Genomic DNA, 24,574 nt, shown 5'->3' with positions numbered 1-24,574 from the left:
AGAAGCAAATGATTATCTGTTAAAAAGCACAGGCAAAAAAAAAATGTAGATAGAAGTTATTCATTTTGTTCAACTGTTTGTTAGTTGTTCAGGAGAGCTGCACCATGAGAGGCCATACCAATTTGTTTGCGTCTACACGTGTATTACCTTGTATATGTTTTCAAGTGGGGCTGTTCAGGTCTAACATACTGAAGACATACAACCTTTTGTTTTTGTGAGCCTGCGTGTGTGTATGCATTGTGTGTGTGTACGCATACATACAGAGATCACATGTTTTTGATCCATTCATCCATGGTAAGGTATCTGGGCTCCTTTTATACCTTGGCTATGGTGAATAGTACAGCAATGAACATGGATAATGTGATATGTTTTCTTGCGGGGAAATTCAAGAGGAATTGAGCGGATAAATGGAGGGATGAAAGGTGGGCAAACACTGTCATTATATTCAATATACATCATGTAAAAGTTGAGTTGTGCAGTTGGAGAGTATGAATGGGGTTGGACAAATGGACGAGAATAATGGAAAAGATTGAACTGAGCCTTTTTGTACAACTGCTTAAAAGTAACCAGCCAGGATCCAATGGATCATGCTTGTAATTGTAGCTATACAGATCTGAGATGGAAGTTTGAAGCCAGCCAGGACAAGAAAGTCCATGAGACTATTACCTCTAGCTAACAACCAAAAAGCCAGAAGTAGAGATCTGGCTTCAAATGGTAGAGCTCTAACCTTGAGCAAAAAATCTCAGGGACAGTGTTGAGGGTCTGAGTTCAAGCCCTAGGATCAGCATACACACACACACACACACACACACACACACACTAATAATAATAATAATAATAACGATATTTTAAATGTGATGGATGGATGCAAAAATAGGCAATTTCCTCTCTGCCTCCCAGTATTTAAAACTATCCCAGAAAATGTCTGCAAGTAACTCATTGTCTTCCAACACATGCATTTGAGTGTTCATCTTGATGAAACTTCGAAACCACAGGAATTTGCACTAATTGATAAACTTTTATTCCCAACTCCCTAAGGACAAAAAGAAAAGTATGAATATGTTTTTGGAGATGTGGTTTCGATACATATTCTTGCTATATTTAAATTCAGAACAAATGTTAATTTTTTTTTGTAACATCAAGTTCCAAAATTAAGTAGCATTTATTTTTACTTTGTGCGTGTCTGGTGTGCCAGTACTAGAAACTTGAAATCAAGGCCGGGGTACTGTCTCTTAGTTTATTCGCTCAAGGAAGGTCATCTCCAGCTTGGCCATGGCTCTACTTCCAGCATTTTGCTAGATAATTGGAGATAAGACTCCCCCTGACTTTCTTGTTGGGGCTGGCTTGGACTGGGGATCCTCAGATCTCCGTTTTCTAAGTAGCTGGGATTACAGGTGTGAGTCACCAGCTCCTGGCTGTCTTTATGTTTGTATAGCTAATTTGAGTTTATTATTTGTAGGCAATCTGATTTAATTCCTTTATATTATTATGTAAACCCAAGGAATAGTAACACTCTAATAATTACTTCAATTATATTATTAAAAGCACACTGCAATTATGGTACCCACACCTACTAATAAACTCTGCAAACCCCTTTTCCTAGATAACTATTCATCTTAAATTTGCATTTGAAACCTAGATTTCTTCACACTGTCATTTTAAATCTGCATCTGGAAGGGTTATCTATTTACACATGTTTATTTCTTATTCTTCCAGCTCTGTGGCAAATTGAACTTTCTCGTTGCTACTTTGGTTACTTTTTCCTGTTTCTTTGTTATTTTCTATTCTCTTCTCCTCACTCCTCCTCTCCTTATTTTCTCCTCCTCTCTCTTCCATGTGTCTATTACCCTGAGGCTTTGACCTTGGGCAGACAGGGAGCACAAAGTCATGTTATTTAGAATGAAGTAACACCAGTAGGCAGGAAAGAATAATGTAGTTCAGGCCAGATAAAATAAATCTCTCATTTCCTGTCAAGCGACTGAGCCAGCAAGCCGCAAGGATGAGAGAGGGAGGGGTGGAGGCAAATCCGCGCAATTTGAAACATAAGACACTTGGGCTAGACATAACCACAAGCCAGAGACAGCAAAACTCCCAAACAACCAGAGATGACAACAGACACACATCAGAGCCACAGCGTCCACCAGAGCATCGGTAAACCTAAGGACTGCATTCAGAAAAACAGCCCCAGACACAGGGCAGTTGAATTACTCCACAGAGAACTGGAAGACTGACATCTGGAGAGATTTCCCTGTACCTGGGCAGGGTGGGGGGGGGATTTTCTAACCCCACCCCCCCCTTTTTTAACTTTCATTTTTTATTCTTGAGAAACGCACCTGTCTAGTTCTTCCTCGTGGAGACCACCCACGCTGACTTCTCTCTAGTGGATATTCTATCTGTAGTATTTATCAATGGCCAATGAAGGACCTTAAGTATTCCATGCCCTACAGGTGTTTATCATGGTGTCTATTAGTAAAAAGTTAGTTGTTTTCTGGCCTGGCACCTGCAGCTCCCGCCTGCCATTCCAGCTACTCAGGAAGCTGAGATCTGAGGATGGCAGTTCAAAGCCAGCCTGGGCAAAAAGGCCCATGAGACTCTTCTCTCCAATTAACAACAACAATAATAATGACGCCAAACGTGGAGCTGTGGCTCAAGTGGTAGAGCACTATCCTGGGGCACAAAGACTCAGAGATAGTGCCCAGGCCTTGAGTTCAAGACTCAGAAATGGCATACTCACACAAAAAATTAATTATAAGAGTGTTCTTAATTACAAGAGTGCCCGCTATCTTCAGGGATTATTGAGAATATTTCAAATATTGAATCCCTGTAGTGCTGGAAAGGATCAACTGAAGAACGTGTTCTCTCGGCATATTTTTCTGTTCTTCTTTTCATTTTCAGATCCTGGGGCTTGAACTCAGAGAGCTGGGTGCTGTTCCTGAGCTTTCGTTTGGTCAAGGCTAACAATCTATCTCTTGAGCCGCAGCTCCCCTTCTGGCTTTCTGATGGTTCATTAGAGCCAAGAGACTCACAGACTTTCCTGCCAAGGCTGACTTTGAACCACAAGCCTCAAATCTCAGCCTCCCGAATAGCTAGGATGACAGACGTGACCTGCCCCAACTCCAGTGAGAATTTTCAATACACACAGTTGCTGCAGAAAAAATAAGAAATAGGAAATAAAAGTGAAATGGAGACGTATTCGTTACAGTATTCCCATTTGTTTCTAGTTCTTTCAAGATGGCAGTGCCATGAGGGTTTGTCCGATTCATACAGTTATCCGTTATCTGTGCGTGCTTGTCATTGGGCGTTTCTTTTTCCCTGCTCTGGGGGCTGATGGGTGATAACATAGTTTTGTCGAGTCAATCAGGGAGTCATTCATCATTGAGTTTGGCTACGTGAAACTCCCTTGGAAGATAGTAGTGTCTTTATAGTTAGAAACACTGGGAGTCATGTTGACTGATTGGGATGAAGCAGACTTGACCCTGATGAATGGAATATTTAGAGGTTATCATGGAGAGATGTTAAGAGTGTGACTCGAAAGAGACTTCCTATATAGGGCAACAAATCAAAATGGCGCAATGTGTTTTAGGAGAAGAGCATGTCTGGTGGAGAGAATGCCACTCATAAAAAGCATACCATTCTTAATCCCTAGTCTCCTGTGGTTCTATTTCTCTCTTCCCCCTCTTGGGCTCAAAAAAAAAATGTGGCTCAGGAGCAGAGTGCTTGCCTAGCATGCATGAAGCCCCGGGTTTGATTCCTCAGTACCACATACAAAAAAAAATGCCGGAAGTGGTGCTGTGGCTCAAGTGGTAGAGCGCTAGCTTTGAGCAAAAGAAGCTCAGGGACAGTGCCCAGATCTTGAGTTCAAGCACCAGGCCTGGCAAATAAATGAGCAAAAAGCAATGTTTTGAGATTTAGCATAACTTGTGTGTAAGTCTATTGTTAAACTGTACTGCTATGTATGCTATTTTCCATGTCTATTGAATGCCAGCATATATATTACACTGTATTTCACAGTTTAGCTAAGAGTCTCCAGTAGGTAGAACTTGCTTTGTCTTTTGTGTAGGAGCATCTGTTTGGGTTCCTGGCAAATGAGTACTGAATACATGATTGTTATATGAAGCCCAGAGCTGGTGGCTCACACCTGTCATCCCAGCTACTCAGGAGGCTGAGATCTGAGGATCACAATTCAAAGCCTGTATGGGCAAAAAAGTCCTTTTTGAGATTTGGTGATCAGTTAACCAAAGGGAAAAAAATCTGGCCTGGAGACATGGCTCAAGTGGAAGAGTTCCACCCCTGAGTGAAAATCCAAATGAGGGTTCAATGCTCTGAGTTCAAACCCAGTACTACCATACACACATACAATCATCACCTCCAAAGACCTAACTGCCTCTCCACAGGCCACACCCCTCAAAGGCCCCATCACCTGCCAATGGCACCAGAGTTGAGAGTTAAGCCTTTAACACATAGACCTGTAGGCCCCTACTTTACAAGATGGAGTTGTGAGAAGCTGACCGGAACCTCTGAGAGAAATCCAGCTGGCAAACTTGTTTGGATTGCTGGCACTGGACAAAGAGTTGATAAGTTCTTAGCTCCTGCTTTCTTTCCAGTTAGGAGGATGCCTTTCCTCAGTTCTGTGCATTGATAGGGAGGTGGATGCTTATGTTTGTTATACGTTTAGCGAAGTGTTGGTCCATCAGATCTGCACAATACACAAACTGTTGGAACCAAAAAGAAAAGTGACTCAGACACCCGTGGATGCTGATTTCTGCCACGGTGTTAGCAGTATCTGAACATACAAGGCAGCCAATAAATACCGGTCAGTAGCTCGCTTCCTGATACCAATTGACCTTTTTACCTCTCTGTTTTTGCCTTCTGCTGACAGAAAATAGAGGACTCTTGCTTAATTTAACCCAGGATGTTTCCTTTAAAGAAAAACAATTACTTCCTTTCTACAGGAAATTTATGAACCAGAAAGTTTGGGGAGACAATTCATCTCTTCTTTTCAGTAGTCTTCAATACAATGCCAAACCTCAGAACCCTTTCTGGCTCTGACAGGGAACAATACGGATTACATTTATATGTCACCGGACGGAGTTCTCTGTTCTGAGCCCTTCATATTCCTATTTAAGAGGTAATGATTCAAATTCAATGATTGGATAGGTCGTGTGTGTGTGTGTGTGTGTGTGTGTGTGTGTGTGTGTGTGTGTGTGTGTGTGCATCTACCAAGACATGAACTCATCCATTAATCTCAGGGTCTCAGGGTATCATGCTCTCTCTCTCTCTCTCTCTCTTTCAATGGGACAGTTTGCTGACTAATCAGAATGGATTTTTTTTTCTACCTGGGCTTGTTTTGAACCCTGACCCTCTGTATCTCAGCATCCTGACTGGCTGAGATTACAGGTATGAGCTCCCGTGGTCTCCCTGGTGCCTGGCTTGTTTGTGCTGTCTATTTGTTTTTAGATAGGATTCTCATTCACTTTGCTGCAGCTTGTCTTGAACTCGTGACCCTGAGTGGCTGGAGTTACAGGCATGCAGCACCAAGTTCAATGTGACCAACACGATCTGTTTGAATCAGGTTTGTGGTTACAAAGGGGAAAAAAAGGAAATCTTGAGAAGTTGGGATTCCAAACTCTAGCTCCGTGCGGTAACAAAAAAATAAAAGACAAAGCCGGACTGTAAATGACAATGGAAAACACAGATCAGTAGATTTTCTTTGAATTCATCACCCTCAGCACAAGGAAACCCAAGGAAACCAAGTGACTTGAAAATAGTCAAAGGGAAAAACTGTTCGTTTGCTTACTTTATGGAGCCTACAGCGGAACTTTATAATTTATCATTGAGACGAATAGAACAATAAGTGTACTATTTTAAACAACTGAATCATCTTGAGGCATATGGAGAATCTTGTAAAGACATTATCCATTCTGTCTTGAAAACAGTCCAGTCTGATCAATAGCTTGAAATAGTTGCAAACTCAGGGAACTTGGTAGCACATGTTACAATGTTGAATTGTATATTCCACTGTGGAGATTGTGAGCTATGCTACACCGATTCCAGATCAAAACCGAGTGATTATTTTTACTTCTTTGTGGCTATGATACTAGGGAAGTACAAACTGATTTTATTTTTCCCTGGTCCTAGGGCTAGAACTCAGGGCCTGAGTGTTGTCCCTGAGCTTTATTTTTATTTATTTATTTATTTGATACTATGTTCATTTCTGTCATTTTGGTGGTTCTTTGGAGATAAGAGCCTCACAGACTTTCCCACTTGGGCTGGCTTTGAACCACGATCCTCAGATCTCAGCCTCCTGAGTAGCTGGGATGACAGCGGGGAGCAAATGCATCTTGATATAAACTGCACCAACAAAAATAAACACTTATTGGAACCAAAAGAAATGCTATGCCTTCCAAACCTGTATTGTTTGTATTGTCCCATGAATATCTTTAGACCTTTATTTGTATGAAAATTATGAAGTTCTACTTTGTAACTATTATGATGACATTTGAAAGTATGCACTTAAAATGAATGAATCACGTATTAATTACTCACTTTATGGTTAAAATGCTCCACAGTATATGTTCTGCATGATCAGATGTGAAGATATCTTTGATGACTAACTTCATGCTTTACAAGACTCTATATTAGTGTTTATTTTTAAAATTTCAGTTTAAAACAACAGTTAAATATTAACACTAATAGCATGAAATGAAGCGAGCCAAACTCAAAGTGACTAGCCTATGATGTACTTTAGGAGCGTTCTGAAATTTGTTGTGTTAAATGAAAGCTCCTGATCATTTTCTTATAGACTTCTCTGGATACTTTTTTATCTAATCATACTATTTCACTTTTATTTAAGTATTGTTGTTTTCTGAGATGTATATAAATGACTTATATTTATTTATTTAAAAAAATTGTGCTGGTACTGGGCCTGGATGCTGTTTCCTTAACTTTTTCCCCTTTAAAGCTAGTGTTCTACCACTTGAATCACAGCTCCAGTTTTGTTTTTTTGATGGTTCATTGGAGATAAGGGTCTCAAGGAACTCCTCTGCCCAGGCTGGCTTTGAACCGTGATCCTCAGATCTCAACCTCCTGAGTAGCTAGGATGACAGGTTTTAGCCACTGATGCCTGGCCAATGTGTCACCTTATTGAGTGCTTGGAGTTCCATTATGGAGGTTTCCACTATTTCCACCCTTTACAAAGCATTCCCAACACCGATGGTAATTTTTTTTTGTTTTGAGATGGGGTCTTACTACATTTCCTAGGAAAGCAAGATTAGGAAACATTTGTTTCCACTGTATCTTCTTGGCCTTTGAATCCTCCCTATCCTTCAGCCTCTGTCTCCCATGAGTTGGGATTACAGGTATGCATCACCAGACTTAGCTTGGAGAACATTTCGATATACATAATAGACACATTGCTCATGTAAATATTTAATATGGAGAGGAAACACTGAAGCGTTACCAGTTTTTAGACTATCAGCATTCACGTACATGATGAGTAATCGAGGACATCATGTTTTCTAACAATATGTTGTTATATGTAATTGCTTCGTTTTGCTAGATATAATTACTTTGTTCTTTTTCCCATGCTGTAAGTACACAGAGAATTTATAAGTTATAAACCTGAGCTTATGTTTGATTTCATATACTTTCAAAACAAGGTATCTTACACTTTACAAAGTAAATACCAGGCCGGGTCTGTGGTTCACAACTGTAATCCAAGTTACTCAGGAGGCTAGAATTTGAAGCCAGTGCAGGTAGGTAAAGACTGTGAAACTCTGATCTCCAGGTAACCAGCAAAAAGCAGCCAGCGGAGTTGTGGTTCAAGTGATGGGCGTGCTAGACTTGAGCAGAAAAAGCTCAGGGATAGCATCCACACCCTGAGTTCAAGCCCCAGTATTGACACCACCAAAAAGTAAAGAAAAAGCTGAAGACTCATGAATGCTAAAACCAGATAATTACGCAAGTTAGGAGGATGAGAGGTATTCTGAACTGTAAATTTAGTTTTTCTGTGAGGCTAACTTCTAAAGAAGAAATATTAACAAAGTCAATTTAATTGTTTTTTTTCTCCTTGCTGATCCCTTATATTTATTTCAAGGTATTTCCATGATTATGGTTTACATGACCATCTCTCTTGCGCATACTCACATAGACAAACGTGCATTCATCACACGGTCTGGTTTCAAATGCAAATGATGCAGCAGTGGGATTTCATGTAGCACGGCATCAAAGGCTGGCCTGTCTGATCGCAATGGCATGGCTTGAAATGCTCAGGATTAAAACATTTTCAAACCCATGCAACCTAGTGTTTATAATAAGGTTAAGATCAGCAAGGTTAGGAAGCCAGGCTCATTTCTATTGTAGCTTCCTGATTTAACTTCCTACATCACTGAAGTGTTTCCGGCATCTGATGCGAACGTTTCTTGACGAAGCCAATGGCTTCTCTTTGGTTAACGTTGTTGTTGGAATGTAGAGTTCTTGATACGTTATCCTCCTTGTACTTTTGCCATTCAAAATGTGGAAGCGTGCAAAGAAATGAATAAGTGCATTGGATCTGGATTAATCTGTACTCATTTTAACATGTTGGCATCATGCTACCTTTATTATACCAAGGTGAGGGTTATGTCAAGTTACACAATTTCTCCTTGTATGTGAACAATATCAACCTTTTACTTACTCCCTTCCCTCTCTTCCCTCCCTCCTCCCCTCCCTCCCTCTTTTCCTTCTTTCCTTCCTTCCTTTTTCCCTTCCTCTATTCTTCCTTCCCTCGTGTCTCCTTTTCTTCTCTTTCTCTTCCTTTCTTTTTGTGCCAGGGCTTGAACTCAAGACCTGGATGCTGCCCATTTGTATTTTTTTCCCCCTCCAGGTTAGAGCTCTACCAGTTGAGCCACAGCTCCACTTCTAAGTCTTTGGTAGTTAATTGGAGGTAAGAATCTCACGGACTTTGCTGTCTGCGCTGGCTTTGAACCATGATCCTCCGATCTCATCCTCCTGAACAGCTAGAGTTACAGGCATGAGCCGCCAGCATCTGTCAAGTGTTTCATTTCTTGTTTGTTTTTTTGTTTAATCATTGTTGTGTGTCTCTGTCATCAATGAATGCAAGAGAGGACCTTGCCTATAATCTACCCATTTTATCTGTGTCATGCTGACTTAAGTGAGACTTTCCACAGTCCCACTGTATGTTTTAAAAGCTGTGTTTTGGCTGGCACTAGTGTAGCCATTGAGAAATTATTTAGTCATAGACAATCTTACTTAGACACAGGAAAAACCATCAAATCATCATATCCTTTCAAATCTCTCTTTTTTTTCGGGAGGCTGCATTACTTCTGGGGATATTAAGTGACTCACATGTGTTGGGAAAATTCACAGTTTCCATCATTGCTCACAGGTCTTGACTTTATTACTTACTATTAGAAATGGCATTTTATCCTGCCAGGGATGTGGGAAAGGGTAAGAGCTGCATGGGCTGGTGAAGAATGAAAAGAAGAAAGGAAGAAAAAGAAAGAGAGAAAGAGAGAAAGGAAGGAAGAAAGAAAGACAAAGTAGGAAAGAAAGAAAGAAAAGAAGGAAAGAAAGAAAAAGAGGTAGAGAGGAGGGAAGAGGGAGGAGGAGAAGAAGAAGGAGGAAGAGGAAGAGAGGAAAGAAAGGAAGGAAGGAAGGAAGGAAGGAAGGAAGGAAGGAAGGAAGGAAGGAAGGAAGGAAGGAAGGAAGGGAAAAAGAAAGAAGATATTTCTTGTAGAATCTATGCAATAAATACTGCTCTCTCTCTCTTTCTTTCTCTCTCTTTCCCTCTCTTTCTCCCTTTCTTTCTTCCCTCTTATTATCTTTAAGTAGTTGTACAAAGGGTTTTCGGCCATAAAGTATGACTTAAATGTTTGGGCACCAGCCTGGGGTGAAAGAGTTAAGGAACAAAGCCTAGCTGAGTTCCAATCCCTGTGTCAGTGCACACAAACCTTCTGCTTAACTTTTAAAATAGAGATAAGACTGATTTTGAACTCTTTAAGATAATCATCACTTGAATGATAAATTAATTTCTCTGTACAGTTTTTAGCACAGTTGATCATTCCCAAACTCTATCACATGTTGGGACACTCTGTGTGTGTGTGTGTGTGTGTGTGTGTTTCTGTGTGTGTGTCTGTGTGTGTGTCTGTGTGTCTGTGTGCATGCACACTTGTATTTATACTAGCTCCAGTCCTAGGGATTGAACTCTGGGCCTTGGCACATTGTCTTTGGGCTTTTTAGCTCAAAGCTAGCGCTCTCCCACTTGAGCCATAGCTCCACTTCTGGCTTTTTGTTGGTTCATTGGAGCTAGGAGTCTAAGACTTTCCTGCCTAGGCTGGCTTTGAACCGTGGTCCTCAGATCTCAGCCTCCTGAGGAGCTGGGATCATAAGCATCAGCTACCAGCACATGGCTGTCAACAAATCAGGTTGATATGTGACTTTTAAGTCACTACAGAGACGATAGAGCACGTATTTATTTTCCCCCATCTCGTACTTTTTGCTATAAATAGTTCAAAGAACACCTAAGCCCTGAATTACGGATTAAAGCCATGGAGTATTTTTTTTACCTTTTGCTCATGGGAATTGATAGCCATGCTATCAATGACAGTTTAAAAAAAAACTGGCTTGGAGAGATGTTAATTTCTTTCCATCAACCCCTTCCTTTATGAGCATCCAGTCTTGCTGTCCATATAGCTGGCTTTTGTACGGGCATTCTATGTTACTTATTTGAGTGCATACTTCAGGGAGGGTTCAAACAATAGAAAAACATGATGGTTTATAGTATTTTCTTCCTTCCTTTCCTTTTTGGAGCTGATAGTAACTGAGAAAAGGTACCTATAGATCCTTCAATCCTTGCTCGCATGGAACGCCATTCTTGTGAACTACTGTGAGGGGTGATTTCACCAGAGACTGACTGTTTTATTGCTTGTACATCGATGGCATGCCTGGTGAAGACTTACAGTCATCCTTTTGTACTTCAGGGAGATAAGAATGGAATGTGTGGGGCTGGGAAGATGGCTCAGTGGTAGAGCGCTTGCCTCGCATGCATGAGGCCCTGGGTTCGATTCCCCAGCATCCCATAAGCAGAAAAAGCCGGAAGTGATGCTGTGACCCAAGCGGTAGAGCACTGGCCTTGAGCTGAAGAGCTGAGGGACAGTGCCCAGGCCCAGAGTTCAGGTCCCATGACTGGCACACACAACACAAAAAAGAATGGAATGCGTGTATTCATTTAAACATCTGAACCTGAAATAAATGAACGCTCTGTTGCTGGGAAATCAGATCCTCTTACAGTTACCCACATTAAACAAATTCCAGAATGGTTATCCACCACGTGAATATTTTACTCCTTTATTTTTTGTTTCTTTCTCCAGTCGTCCTAGAAAATTGAGAGCACGGATGTGATCATGATATGTCTTTAAGTCTGCTGTTTATCCCAATGAGTTTGAATCATATCAAGAAGCAGTTTAAAGCCGGTACCTGGGATCCCAGCTAATCTGGAGGCTGAGATCTGAGGATCACAGAGTTGAGGTTCAGATTCAGTGAAGGCAGACAAATCCTAGAGATTCTTACCTGAAATTAACCAGCAAAAATTCCAGGATTGGAGCTGCGGCTCCAATGGTAGAGCTCTAGCTGTCAGGGGGAAAAAAAAAGCCTAGCAAGAGCAAGAGACCCTGAGTTCAAGCCCTAGTACTGACCCCCACAAAAAGAAAGAAAAAAACAACTGCATAGCAGAATCTGATTAGCACACAGGAGCAGAGACTCTGTGAATGAAGTTAACGGTACAGAGGCTCTGCATATTAAATTTTGTACAGAGCTTCTTGCTTATATAAAGGACACATGTAAAACTGAGGTGTTCACATAAAAATGACTGATCACGCCAGGTGCTAGTGGCTCCTGCCTCTAATCCTTGCTACTCGGGAGGCTGAGATCTCAGGATCACAGTTCAAAGCCATCCCAGGCAGCGAAGTCAATGAGACTCTTATCTCCAATGAACCACCCAAGAGCTAGAAATGGAGCTGTGCCTCTCTGGTGGTAGAACACTAGTGTCAGGTGAATCATCCTGGAAGCCACCTTTTAAAATATAGGATATTGGATTCTTTATTATACAGTGAACAGGTGTTACAAAGGCAGCAGCACGCAGATACACAGCGCACAGCTGGGAAACATGCTAAAGAGGAAAGAAAGAACAAAAAGAATACCAGTAAGCCAGTTCAGCTCGGATGGAGAGCTGAATTGGGACTCCATAATGACTGGAGATGAGCCAGGAGCCAGGACACAGGCCGCGATCACAGACACAGTGGTATGGAGCCTCCAGACTAGGCTGGTCTGGGCCTAAATAGGTGGGCACAGGGGGCGGATCCTCAGGACATTCCCAGCCCCAGGCACTGGACTGACAGATCCAGTAGCCTATCAGCCACGTGCCAGCCCTGCCTCCAGGGATCCAGGCATGCCCATCACCTGGGAGGCAGGTGATGGTGTGTGTGTGTGTCTGTGTGGGTTCTTCCCCCAGCATGAAGACAAGATGCCAGACCCTACCACCCACCATGTGGCCAATATTGACGCCGGCCAGACCTGACCTCCTTACTTCATTAGCCCTGAGTGAAAAAGCTAAGGTCTAGCACTCAGGCCCTGAGTTCAAGCCTCAGTGCTGGCACATAGACAAAAAAGAATTACAGGCAATGACCAATTCCACTCTCAAGAGGTAAGCCCAGAAATGTTAAGTCAGTTACCTTGAAGATCGACCTTAAGTCTCTTTACAGCATTGAGTTATATTAGAAAATACAGAAGGAGTGTTGGAACGCCAAAAGTTGTTAAGTAAGTGTAGTGTCAGAATGTCTAATGCGGTCAATTATCATTTATAAGTGGAACTACCCTAGGAGGGGGAAGTGACTCACTGGGTTGTACTGACTGTCATTATCGCCAGTTTGGTCAATTTCCTATATGACTAAAAGTATTAATAGTTCAAAGACATCATTCTAGTCAGGCACACCAGTGGCTTGCTCCTGTCATCCCAGCCACTCAGGAGGCTGAGATCTAAGGATCATGGTTCAAAACCAGTCGGCGCAGGAAAGTCCACGAGACTCTGATCTCCAATGAACCACCAGAAAACCAGAAGAGGAGCTGTGGCTCAAAGTGGTAGAGCGCCAGCCTTGAGTGGAAGAGCTGAGGGACCATGCCCAGGCCCTGAGTTCAAGACCCAGGACCAGCCCATGCATGTGCACACACACGTGAATGCTGGAATTCTCTAAATAGTAAAAAAAAATTAATTTTGATGACTTCTGAAAGGAATAGAGATGAATGACTACCCATAATGGGAAGCAAACTGGTAGCCAACTCAAACTCAACACAGCTTTAGAATCTAATTAATCTTCCTAGGCCATTTATATTTTATAGGAAGTATATACTTAAATTGTAGTTGCATAAAGTTGAAATGTTTTCCAGTTGTATTGAGGGAGATGCTTCTTAAATTCTTTTTCTGATATTATTTCCATTTAAAAGTGAAATGAGCAGAAGGACAGTGATTTGTTTTTTAACCTAATGTGCTTATTGTGTTTTATTCCTGATTATCTCTGGATGTGGTGATGCATTTAGTTTGGGTTCCAGGTAAATGAACAAATATTCCCATCACTTTCTTTTTGTTATTTCTCCAGCACTGTATTTCTGGGTGCTTGCAATCAGTTTGATTTATTCACTGTAGTAGCTTTAGGTGACTCTTTTGGAAGTTGGGTGACTTTAAAATTCTTGTTTGTAAAGGTGTCATCGCACCTAAGAATGATCGTTGAGGTTTGTAGGCCCGCTGTGTTATGGGATAGGCTGAAATATAAACTCTGGTTGCTTTCCATTGGTTAGCTTTTGTCACAATACACATGAAGAGATAAAAACATGGCCAAATTAAAATCCAAATATTAGTATAGCATACACGTACAAGTTGACCTTGTTTTGTAGCCTGAGTGTCACTTAAATCTTCTTTCAAAGGCTGAAATACCATCATTGAATAGATAGAACGTATTTGTAATTTGCTAGGTATAGGGTAAAAATAAATAAACAAACAGCACTGAAAGGAAAATAATGGTGATTTCAGACCAACCTGCAGCACTGCATTTGGGAGACTTAGCAGGGACATCCTCAGGAGATTGCGGGTTGATCCTGTTTCGTGCAGATAGCGGCAGTTAATGTAGTCGGGTAGACTCTTACAACATCTCCATTAGCAGCTTAATTGAGAAAAGGAATGGGGAGGAGACTTGGAATAAAAAGTATGTCTTCAAGACAGCAAGATTGTTTACAGCCCGCTTTCCTTCCTGGGAACTTGTGGAATAAATAACACCCATACCCCAAAGTTATCAGGTACTGAAAGTAGATCGATTGTCAGGGAAAGTCCAGTCCCTATCCCAGTAAGGTGAATGCCCTTGGTGTAACAATTCTGAACTGTTCAGAAGACGGGGGACATGCATCCAGTCAAGTGTGGGAAGGGTGGGGCCGGGGAGAATGTTGGGTTTGGAAGGGATTTTCTTCCATCTTGCATTAAAAAAAAATCTTCTTCCTGCAACGTGGTGATGAGCTACCCAGAGACGAGGGAGATTGGGGTTCTGTGAAGCAGAGGGGTTGGTCCTGGGTCTTCTCTTTGCCTTGAAAGCCAGCCAGTGGGAAGTCACTGTGAGCTCCCGGAGCTAAGTGATGTCTTCATTAACGCAGAGGCCACATGTGCTCGCCAGATGTGCGTGAGGGAGGGACAGGGAGCAGGGAGAGGTATCAAGGAGCCAGGAGAGACAAGTAGCTTCCCATTCGGATGGAAGAATCTCCTTTTGTTTCCATGTGCATTGTGCTGGAGAAATGGGAGGCCAGGGAGCTGAGCAAAGGAGAAGTCTTTAGCATTCAACCCAGGCCCTGGGAAATAAACAATTGTGTTTGTGCTCTGCAAAGAGACACAACTTCTTTTGAGTTTCTCTGTGTGTTGGAGGTGGATCTCTCTCTCTGTCTCTCTCTCTCTGTCTCTCTCTCTTTCTCTGTCTCTCTCTTTCTCTGTCTCTCTCTTTTTCTCTGTCTCTCTCTCTCTCTGTCATACATTTAGAGTCTCAGAATACAGAAATAGCTTCCACTGAACAACAAGAACAACAAAACATGTGGTACTCTGAAGATGACAAATACAACTACGTGTCTTTGAAACAAGAGGGAAAGGGAACCAGTGTGGGTGTTGGTGTGTCTTGGCCTTATGTCTTACCTGCCCGGCTCCCAGAGGGTCACCTGGTCTGTTCTGTTTAGAACCATGTTACTATTCTCCATTCATCTGAATGACAGCTCTGCTTCTCAAGATGAAACATGGTTTTCTCCTCCCCCACTTATTTATTATCTTTAAGTAGTTGTACAAAGAGGTTTCAATGCAACATGCTTTGTGAGTCCAAACGTGTATCTTGGTCCATGTCAATCCTTCCATGCTTCTCCTCCATCTCTCCCAGACCCCCTTTGCTCTTCATCACCTGGATCCATGGCTCCATGTCCACATACATAAATGGGCCATTATGACTGCATTCCATTCGGGAGACAGAATGGCACGTGTTGACGCTGTGGAAAAAAATGTAAACTCGCACAATGACATCATCAACTGGAATTTCATCTATAAAGCCTCGAAGTTCTGTTATTTATTTATTTAGTGCCCGGGTTGCTTATTTGAGGGAAAATAAAAATTCATCCTGCAATGGCCCCATGTTTCAAAGTACCTTAAAAAAAAAAGTTCGACACCAAAAATCTTGAACACATATTTTCGTATATAAATGGTCTGTGAAAACCTTGAATTTCATAACGGAACCTTTGTTCAAGGCTGGCTGGGGATATAACTTATAATTCGAAGGCAGTGCCTTTTTGGGGGGTGATACTTTATGGCTTCCAGTCCTAATGCTGTGGTCAAATCATAAAGGCATTTGGAGAAATAAAAGAAAAAGACTAATGGTAGAAAAGTTACTTGAAATGGCTTTAGTGATGCATCATTAAGAACCTTTCTTCTTTACCTAAAAGATGTTTTTTTTGTCAAGCTTTTTATAGGTCATGGACCCATTTTACATTTTTATAAAATCTGAGGAACTTCTCATTACAAATGTGTTTGCCCAGAAATTTTTAATGCCATTCAGGGCCTCTCAGAATATAGCTTCCACACTGAGAATTCTAGTTTAGAGCCTAATAATAATAATAATAATAATTAAGAAAGGAAAACACAATGTTATAAAGTAAAATAAATATTAATAGCATTAATTAGTAGATTCCTTTTTTCCTCTCTTCCTTCCTTCCTTTCTTTGTTTCTTTATTTCTTTCTTCCTTTTCTTTCTTTCTTTTTCCTCCCTTCCTCCTCTCTTCCTTCCTTTCCTTCCATCTGTCCCTCTCTCTTTCTTCTTAAAATGGAATTTGAACTCAGGGTCTCCTTCTTCTTTCTTTCTTGAGAATGCCCTACCACTTGAGCCATACCTCCAGCCTAGCGTTTTGCTAGCTAATCCAAATGGAGTCTTCTGAGTGGAGATTTCAGTGAAAGTTGAATTTGTCCATTCACAGGGGAGCATGGCGACTGTTAGGAAGAAATGTATTCAAGCTTGCTTTCTTCAGTGAAGTATTTTCCAGACAGTAACCCACCAGACTTTCCCTTTCAATTACATTTCCTAAACGGTTTATTACAGTTTAACCCACTCACGGATGCCTCCCATCACCTGGTTGAATGAATGAATGAATGAACAAATGGCTCCAATTTGAAGTATGAGTAGCTGCTAAAGTCAACAGCAGGAAATGTACTCTCAAGTAATTCTTAATATGGTATTTGCTACAAAAATGTTACTTATGATTATAGTGTTTAGAAATGGGCAATTAAAATATATGTAATCACAAATAATTGGTATACTGCATCAAATCCTTACGATAATAATGTACTACTGGTTAAGCTAACTGGCTTTCTTGTGGGTTAAAGTACAAAAGACACTGGAATGTTCAGGAAATGAATGCATCTGGGTGGCATTTAAAAGTGAAAATTATAAGGAATTTTTCCAGGTAAGAATAATGTACAGAAAATTAACATTTGTAATGCTATCTTTTTTTCCACCCTGTTTTGTGGTTGGCTTTGATTTCTTTTGGGATATCAAAGCACTATTGAAACATTGATGACTGTGTAATATTAACCATGTCTATCACTTTCCCAAGTATGTATTTACTTGTTCATTTGTTCATTTCCTTCATTTCTTCATTCCTTCCTTCCTTAATTTTCTTCTTCCTCAACCTCCTTTGTGAGGGGTTTACAGGCATGGGCCTGAATAATTCTGTGTAACTATCCCAACCAACATCCAGAATTCTCTAACTCAAATCGATGTGGTTTCTAAAGATTTATTTCCTTCCTTCCCTCCCTCTCTCCTTCCTTCCTTCTTTCCTTCCTTCCTTCCTTCTTCCCTCCATCTCCTTCATTACTTCCTTCCTTCTTTCCTTTCTCTTTCTCTCCATTCCTCCCTCTCCCTCCCTTTTCTTCCTTCTTTTCCCTCTCTCCCTTCCTTCCCTTCTTTCTCTCTTTCTGTCTCTCTTTGATTAGCAGACAAATCCAGTTAACCACCCAAAACTGTAAAGTAGAGCTGTGTTTCAAGTAGTAGAGTACCAGTCTTAACTAAAATAGCTAAGGAACAGTGATCTAGGCCTTGAGTTTAAGCCCTAGTATCAGCAAAAAAGCACATGTAAGAAACATTTAAAAAAAACTTAATTTGCTATTTAGATTGTCATCATTGTGTGGAGAATAGCATTCTTTGCAGTTTTGCTCTCTGCTCTATGTAAGAGCATTTAGTCGTTACTATGACAAAGAAAAATAAAATATGGCTATTTATTTTTGAAATCTAATTGGTTTTGCTTCTAAGGAGCGCGGACTTCTCTGTTGACTTAGATCCAAAACATTCCAGTGTCCGTGCAACCTCCTTCCTCATATTTGTTTTCAGAAACAAATGAAAAAAAACATATTTTGAATGCACTAAATAATCCTAAATAGATGTTTGGTGCTAATTAGTGTACGGTTTGAATTGTAATTATGTCATCCTGAGGGACTTATAAATATAGTCTAGTTAAAATGTGACTCAGGCTTCAGACATCCACGGAGGAGGCACACATTCATTATTATTCATTTAAAGCCCTCTGGTTAGAGCTGTAAATGTAATCCAGGAAAAGATGGGAGGCTTTTGCTTTTATCGTCCTGACTTCCGACAGCAGATCTTGTAGTTAAGACTCCTGTACTCATCTGGGGATTGCTGGAACTTCCCAGAATCTGCCATTGGGTATTGAAATCAAATCTGTGTACGATACCCTCACCACAGCATGCCACGGCGACCAGGTAGACAATGCCACACGTTGTTGTTTTTTTTTTTTTTCCTTAGGAAATCATCCATGTCAGTTTTTTCTTTCCTGTACTGTCCGGAGTGTAGTTGAACCTCTTGTTTCAGCCCTTGGTCGCAGTGTGGCTACCCTGTGGTTCCTACACCCTACATGCTAGAGAAACAACCTTGTGCATCTCTCCACTGGCATTCAGACGTGAGCAGTAGATAGCAAGCCCCGGGGTAACACTGAGGAGTTTTGCAGGGAATAGGCCGGGATGACCTCCTGTCCTCCAGTCCTCCATGTTCATGGGGTGCTCCTGTGGAGGAAATGGTGGTGGTGGGGGGAAGTTTTGACTCCACAGAGACAGAAGAGGGTAGTGCCATAGAAGCAAGCAGCCACGGCTCCCACAGGGCGAGCCACAGAACTCACGTGTGGAATGGGAGTGAGAGAAAGCATGGGATGAACGGTGAGCAAATAACACTCATGAGGTGCCATGTGCATTCTGTGAAAACTGAACTGCAGAACTTGAGGTGTGGGGATGGGAAGGGGGGTAATGGGGAGAATGAGTTGAGGGGTGACACCGATCAAGCTGTATCACATTGAAAACTGACATACAGAGCTGTCAACTCTTGGTGCAACTACTTAACAATCAAACTCAAAAGGGAAGTGAACGAAAGAACTCAAATTGCTGGATGAGAGCTAGGAACCAACAGGAAGGACATACAGAACCCATGTGATCAGCAGCAGACAGCTTGGCGAGGCCCTTGTGGACATGTTGAAAGTCTTTGTCTTAGATTTGCATTTTCAAAAGATGGTTCTAGAAGGATGGTGAATATATCTGAGAGAAACAAGGCTGGATCAAGGAGACATATATATATATATATATATATATATAATGTGTGTGTATGTATATATATATTATGTGTATGTATATATTTATGTACATACACACATACATATGTATGTATACATGTCTATATTAAAGGTATGTATGTATTCAGTGTGTTTTATGTATTACATAATGCATTACATTAAATATATATGTATATGTATATATACATATGCATAGATGTATACATTTACATATTTATGTATATAATAGTCCAGGGAGAGCTCATAATAACCTGTCATTGCTGGAAGAGACCAGTTCTAGTATTCGAGAAATGGACTTAAAGGCAGGATGGTGTTTTGGACTGTGGAAAAATGGGCAGAGGAAAAGTCCTTATTGACAAGAAATGTACTTATTACCTTATTTATGTGACTGCAACCCCTCTGTACATCCCCTGGATAGCTAAGAAAAAAAGAAAAGAAGTGGATGCCGCAGTAATACACATTACGGGGTAAACAGGACTCGGTGCTGCTCCCTGAGAATGTCGTACTTAATACATGTGACTTTAAATAAAATCTTCAAGGTGTTTTTTTTTTTTTAATGTCACTGTTGCAGTACCTCAATATAACAGCTTTCACTTCGGTAGCTTTTTGGAAACGCAGCGTGGGAGTTAGCACCCCTGCCCGCCATCTTGCTAAGTACTTCCCCCATAGCAGGGCCAGAAACTTGAGAGAGATTTAGGACAGTGGATGGTGAGGACTCAGCCATTTCCCAGATGCTGTGAATAATTCTTGGGTTTCTCGTTATGGAATCTGTAGTCAGTAGCAGGGTTTAGAACCCATTAAAGAAGAGCTGGGAGAGTTGATGAGTTTAATTTCAAACATGCTGACTTCTAAGTATCTTGTAACCACATCCACATGAAGATATGGAAGGAGCCAGTAGATACTGGAGTAGGCAATAGAAAAATTAGAATGAAAGTCAAGACAGCAGAGTGGAAAGTTTTAATTTTTGTGTGCTGGGGCTTGACCTCAGGGCTTGGATACTGTGCCTGACCGTTTTAGCTCAAGGTTAGTACCTTACCACGTGAGCCAAATATATCATAAATATATAATATATAATATGTAATATATATTGGTCACAGTCATAAGCTTTTCGCTCAAGGATCGTACTCTACCACTTGAACCACAGCTCTACTTCTGGCTTTGTTCTGGTGATTAATTAAAGGTAAGTGTCTCACAAACTTTCCTGGCTAGGCTGGCTTCGAACTGAGATCCTCAGCTCTCACCCTCCTAAGTAGCTAGGATTACAGGAATGAGCTACCAGTGCCCAGCGATTTATATTTTGAAGAAAAAAAAGCAAAAGCAAAAACAGAGCCAAAGTCCACGTGTCCATTGTTAATTCATTTGGTATTCTTGGAGTACATTGTACATGCCAGGACTTGTGAGCAATTGTTACCCTTGGGAAGCTTTATCTGTTAACATACGAATAAAAATGTGATTGTAAATAAGCAAATACAGGTGCCACATAAAGTGTGCATTAAGCTTATGCATCTGAAACCCAAAACATCAGATATGATATCCTTCTGGGTATGATTTTATTGTATGTAATACACTGTAACCTTGATATGTGCTTACCTGGTTACTTTCATAGCCATAAGCTGAGGTAGAGTAAAATAGTGATTTTTAACACATGCTTTGACTTTAGTGGGTCATTAGAATACAAAGAAGTTGCTAACCCCATGGCTCACGCCTGTAATCCTAGTTACTCAGGAGGCTGAGATCGGAGGATTATGCTTTAAAGTCAGCCCTGGCAGCAAAGACTCTTATCTCCAATGAACTACCAGAACACCAGAAATAGAGCTGTGGCTCACAGTGGTAGAGCGCCAGCCTTGAGCAAAAGAACTCAGGAACAGCACCCAGGCCCTGAGTTCAAGTCCCATGACAAAAATATTTTAAAAAAAGAAGTATATCATTGTTTCAGTATTGTGGAATTTAGAGGAAAATACAAGACAGCGTTGAAAAAGAGTTAACTACTGTTCCTCAAATGGCTGATTTCTTTTTCTACACTATGAAATTCTACTTCGTAAGGTAATTTCATTTATTATCTCATACTATGTACTTCAATCAAATATATAAAGTGAATTTTGTCTCATCAAATGACACATACAATTTCCTTCAATGTTTTGCTGTATTACACTACCTGAAAGAAAATGTTATAGTGAGAGACACATCAACTTAGATTTAACCCTTCATGTAATTGCTATGTGACACCTGTGTAAAGTAAGTAGTATAACCTAAAAATAACAACCAGAATTCACAAAGAACCGGCATTCACAGTTGTTTCCTCAAGGTTTGAATTTTGCTTCAAAATAATGAGTTGACTAAATTTGATAATGTTTCCGGTATATCTAAGTATGTGTAAAAGTTTTCAAACACTAATTCCAAATTATTATAGTTACAAGTGGTATAAAAGTAAAGGATCTATAATAGCACACTCAAAATATAATACAAATATAAGCACTCACAAACCTAAACTTTTTTTTTTTGTCATGGGTCTTGAACTTTGGGCCTGAGCGTTATCCCTCAGCTCTTCAGCTCAAGGCTAGCACTCTACCACTTGAGCCACTGCGCCATTTCCAGTTTTCTGAGTGGTTTATTGGAGATCAGAGTCTCACGAACTTTCCTGCCGGGCTGGCTTTGAACCTTGATCCTCAGCTCTCAGCCTCCTGAGTAGCTGGGATGACAAGCGTGAACATCAGCGCCTGGCTACCTAAACGTTTTTGTGTCATTCTTAATCATAATTTCGAGTATGGATGATTTTATTACATCTAATTATAAAATGTTTATTTATAATCATGAAACCTGAGTTTGAAGTACATCGTCTTGTCGTTAAGCAAAATGGAGTAAAATTGGTACTCCAAACCAAATTTATTTACCCTAGAAAAATTCCAGAAATGATACTGAACATAACTTACATGTGAATTAAAAAAGTATGATTACTAACAAATTAAGATAAATAATAGAGTTCTATAAATAAATACATGTGAAAACTCTATACAAACTTTTAAATTTATAAGATTACTCTAGAAAAAAATCTTTTATAAGATCACTCTAGAAAAAAAAACTTTTATGCGTGGATTGGTGCTGTTCTTGAACTTTCTTACTCAAGACTAGCACTCTACCACTTGAACCACAACTCTACTTCTGGCTTTTTGGTGGTTCATTGGAAGTAAGAATCTCATGGACTTTTCCTGCCCAGGCTGGCTTCAAACCCCAATCCCTGTGTTAACTGACAGCTCATAAACAAATAGGCAATGTGAAAATATCAATAGAAGATTCATAACTTACAATATAAATAATACACTTGAAAATACTATCAGCTGGATGTCAGTGTTTCACCATTGTAATCTTATTTACTCAGGAGGCTGAGATCTAAATATCATCGAGGATCGAAGGCAGTCTGGGCAGGAAAGTCTGTGAAGACTCTCCAATGAACCCTAGAAAGCCGAAGCGGAGCTATGGCTCGATCATAGAGAGCTAGTCTTAAGTGAAAAAGCAAAAAGACAGCGTGTAGGTCCCGAGTTCAAGTCCCAATTCCAGGACAAAGCAAAAACGAAACAACTACCAAAAAACCCACCCACAGATGCAACTACTGAGCATACTCAAATTCCATGAGATATATACTCATTTGTGACTCATTTAACTTACTTCCTCTTCTCAAAGGAATCAGGAACTCTAGCAAGCCCTTTAAACAAAGTGAATGTATGGAGGTGGAACAGAATTTGCAGATTGCACTGAAAACTGACATCCTGAAGGCCAGGAATATTGTATAATTCACATGACTACAAAGAACTGAAGCATTATAAATTATTATAAATATGACTGGGGGGCCAGTACTAGGATTTGAATACAGGGCTTTGACTTTGCAAATCCCTGAAGATTTGTAGCTACTTCAGCTACAAATAAAGACCTAAACAGAATCTTAAAATGTAGACAACACAATCCAACACACCTTCATTTTTGAATGTGTTAAAAAAATAAAAGCCAGACTATCTCCATGGTATTCAGTTCAAATAGGGAAGAAGGAAACAGAAGAGAACTAAATTTGATCTCAGCTGCTTGGTCTATTGCTTTTTGGTCCCTTCCTTCCTTCCTTCCTTCCTTCCTTCCTTCCTTCCTTCCTTTTTTTCCCTTTCTTTTCTTTCTTTCCTGTTTGGTCCAAGACCAGGATTTGAACCCAGTATCTGATGCTTTTCACTGCTTGGCAGGTGCTCTGCCGCCTGAGTCACACCCCCAACTCCTAATTCTTTTTAGTGTGAAGAATTTCAAGGACCATGGAGATGAGGGTTGCAGTGGGCTAAGAATCTGAACACGCACCGCTTGTGAGTGTAACAAGACTCTGGTCTCCAGAGGGAAATCTCAAAAATTGTTTGTTTCTAAAAAAAAATAATCATTGATTGTCGTTGAAGAGCAGCTGGGAAAATCCGTCTGGCACTGTGGGTATTGCTGGCAAAACACTGATGACTGAGGTGTTCATTCTGACAGTAAATGTGAAAACGGAGTGTGTGGAGTCCTTTTGAGTTCTCTGCAGTGCGTCTGAAAGATGGTCACAGTCATCACAGCCATTTAGCAGAAGAGGGAAGATTCACTCCAGGCCCAAGTTACCTGATAAAATCAGAGGCCACAGCAACAGCAAAGCACTTGAGGAGGACTTTTATATAACTAGACCTTCAAAATACTAATTCTCAAGCCAAGTGGACCTGGAAAAATGTCTTCTCCCATTGATATAACAATAACCCCACTTATCTACCGTAGGAACATATTTCTAAATTGTCTCTGGTCCTGTCATCCAATTTTAATCCACTAAAACTCATTATATGGATGAAAAAGCAGAATCTAAGAGAAACTGGTTCATGTATGCCTGTTATTGTTTAATTTCATGGCATAATTATATGATATGTATATAATATAGAGTATATAATTTACATTATAATGTTACATATTATGTTATAATATATAGTATTTAATATATCTCTATGTATTATAGGTAATATATTTTATATTATAAATCATGCTATATATTATTATATATGCTATACATAATTCTATTTTGTTATTTATATAGCATATATTATATACTATATATTATATTATACACATATATTATATATATTATATATTATACACAGGTAGCCCCACCCCCCCTCTCTAGCATATGACCTGAGTTGTTAGAGGTCGAGGTGGGGTGGCCAGCTCGGCTCTTCAGATCTCTGTGGGAACCAAGATCTCTGTCCCCGTTCCTAGAGGAAACAGGCCTGGAAATGTGGTCAGAGGAGAGAGTCCTGTCTTCTGAAATGTAGACTTCCACAGACTGTACATCACGGCCCAGTGCACGTCAAAGATCTCCTCCTCCTCCTCCTCCTCCCTC

General features: G+C 40.5%; 1 protein-coding gene and 1 non-coding gene across 2 annotated transcripts in view; both read left to right on the top strand.

Annotated features, from left to right (window-relative positions):
* Positions 1–24,574, top strand: part of Sox5 (SRY (sex determining region Y)-box 5) — a 710,484-nt gene that overhangs the window by 175,743 nt on the left and 510,167 nt on the right. The gene's annotated exons all lie outside the window — the stretch shown is intronic.
* Positions 11,007–11,078, top strand: Trnaa-cgc. Its single transcript has one exon. It is a non-coding gene; the product is annotated as a tRNA-Ala (tRNA).

Source organism: Dipodomys ordii, unplaced genomic scaffold (assembly GCF_000151885.1).
Source record: "Dipodomys ordii isolate 6190 unplaced genomic scaffold, Dord_2.0 Scaffold81, whole genome shotgun sequence".
Taxonomy (NCBI): domain Eukaryota; kingdom Metazoa; phylum Chordata; class Mammalia; order Rodentia; family Heteromyidae; genus Dipodomys; species Dipodomys ordii.
The sequence above is the reverse complement of the archived record's forward strand: the minus strand, read 5'-3'. Positions and strand labels throughout refer to the sequence as shown.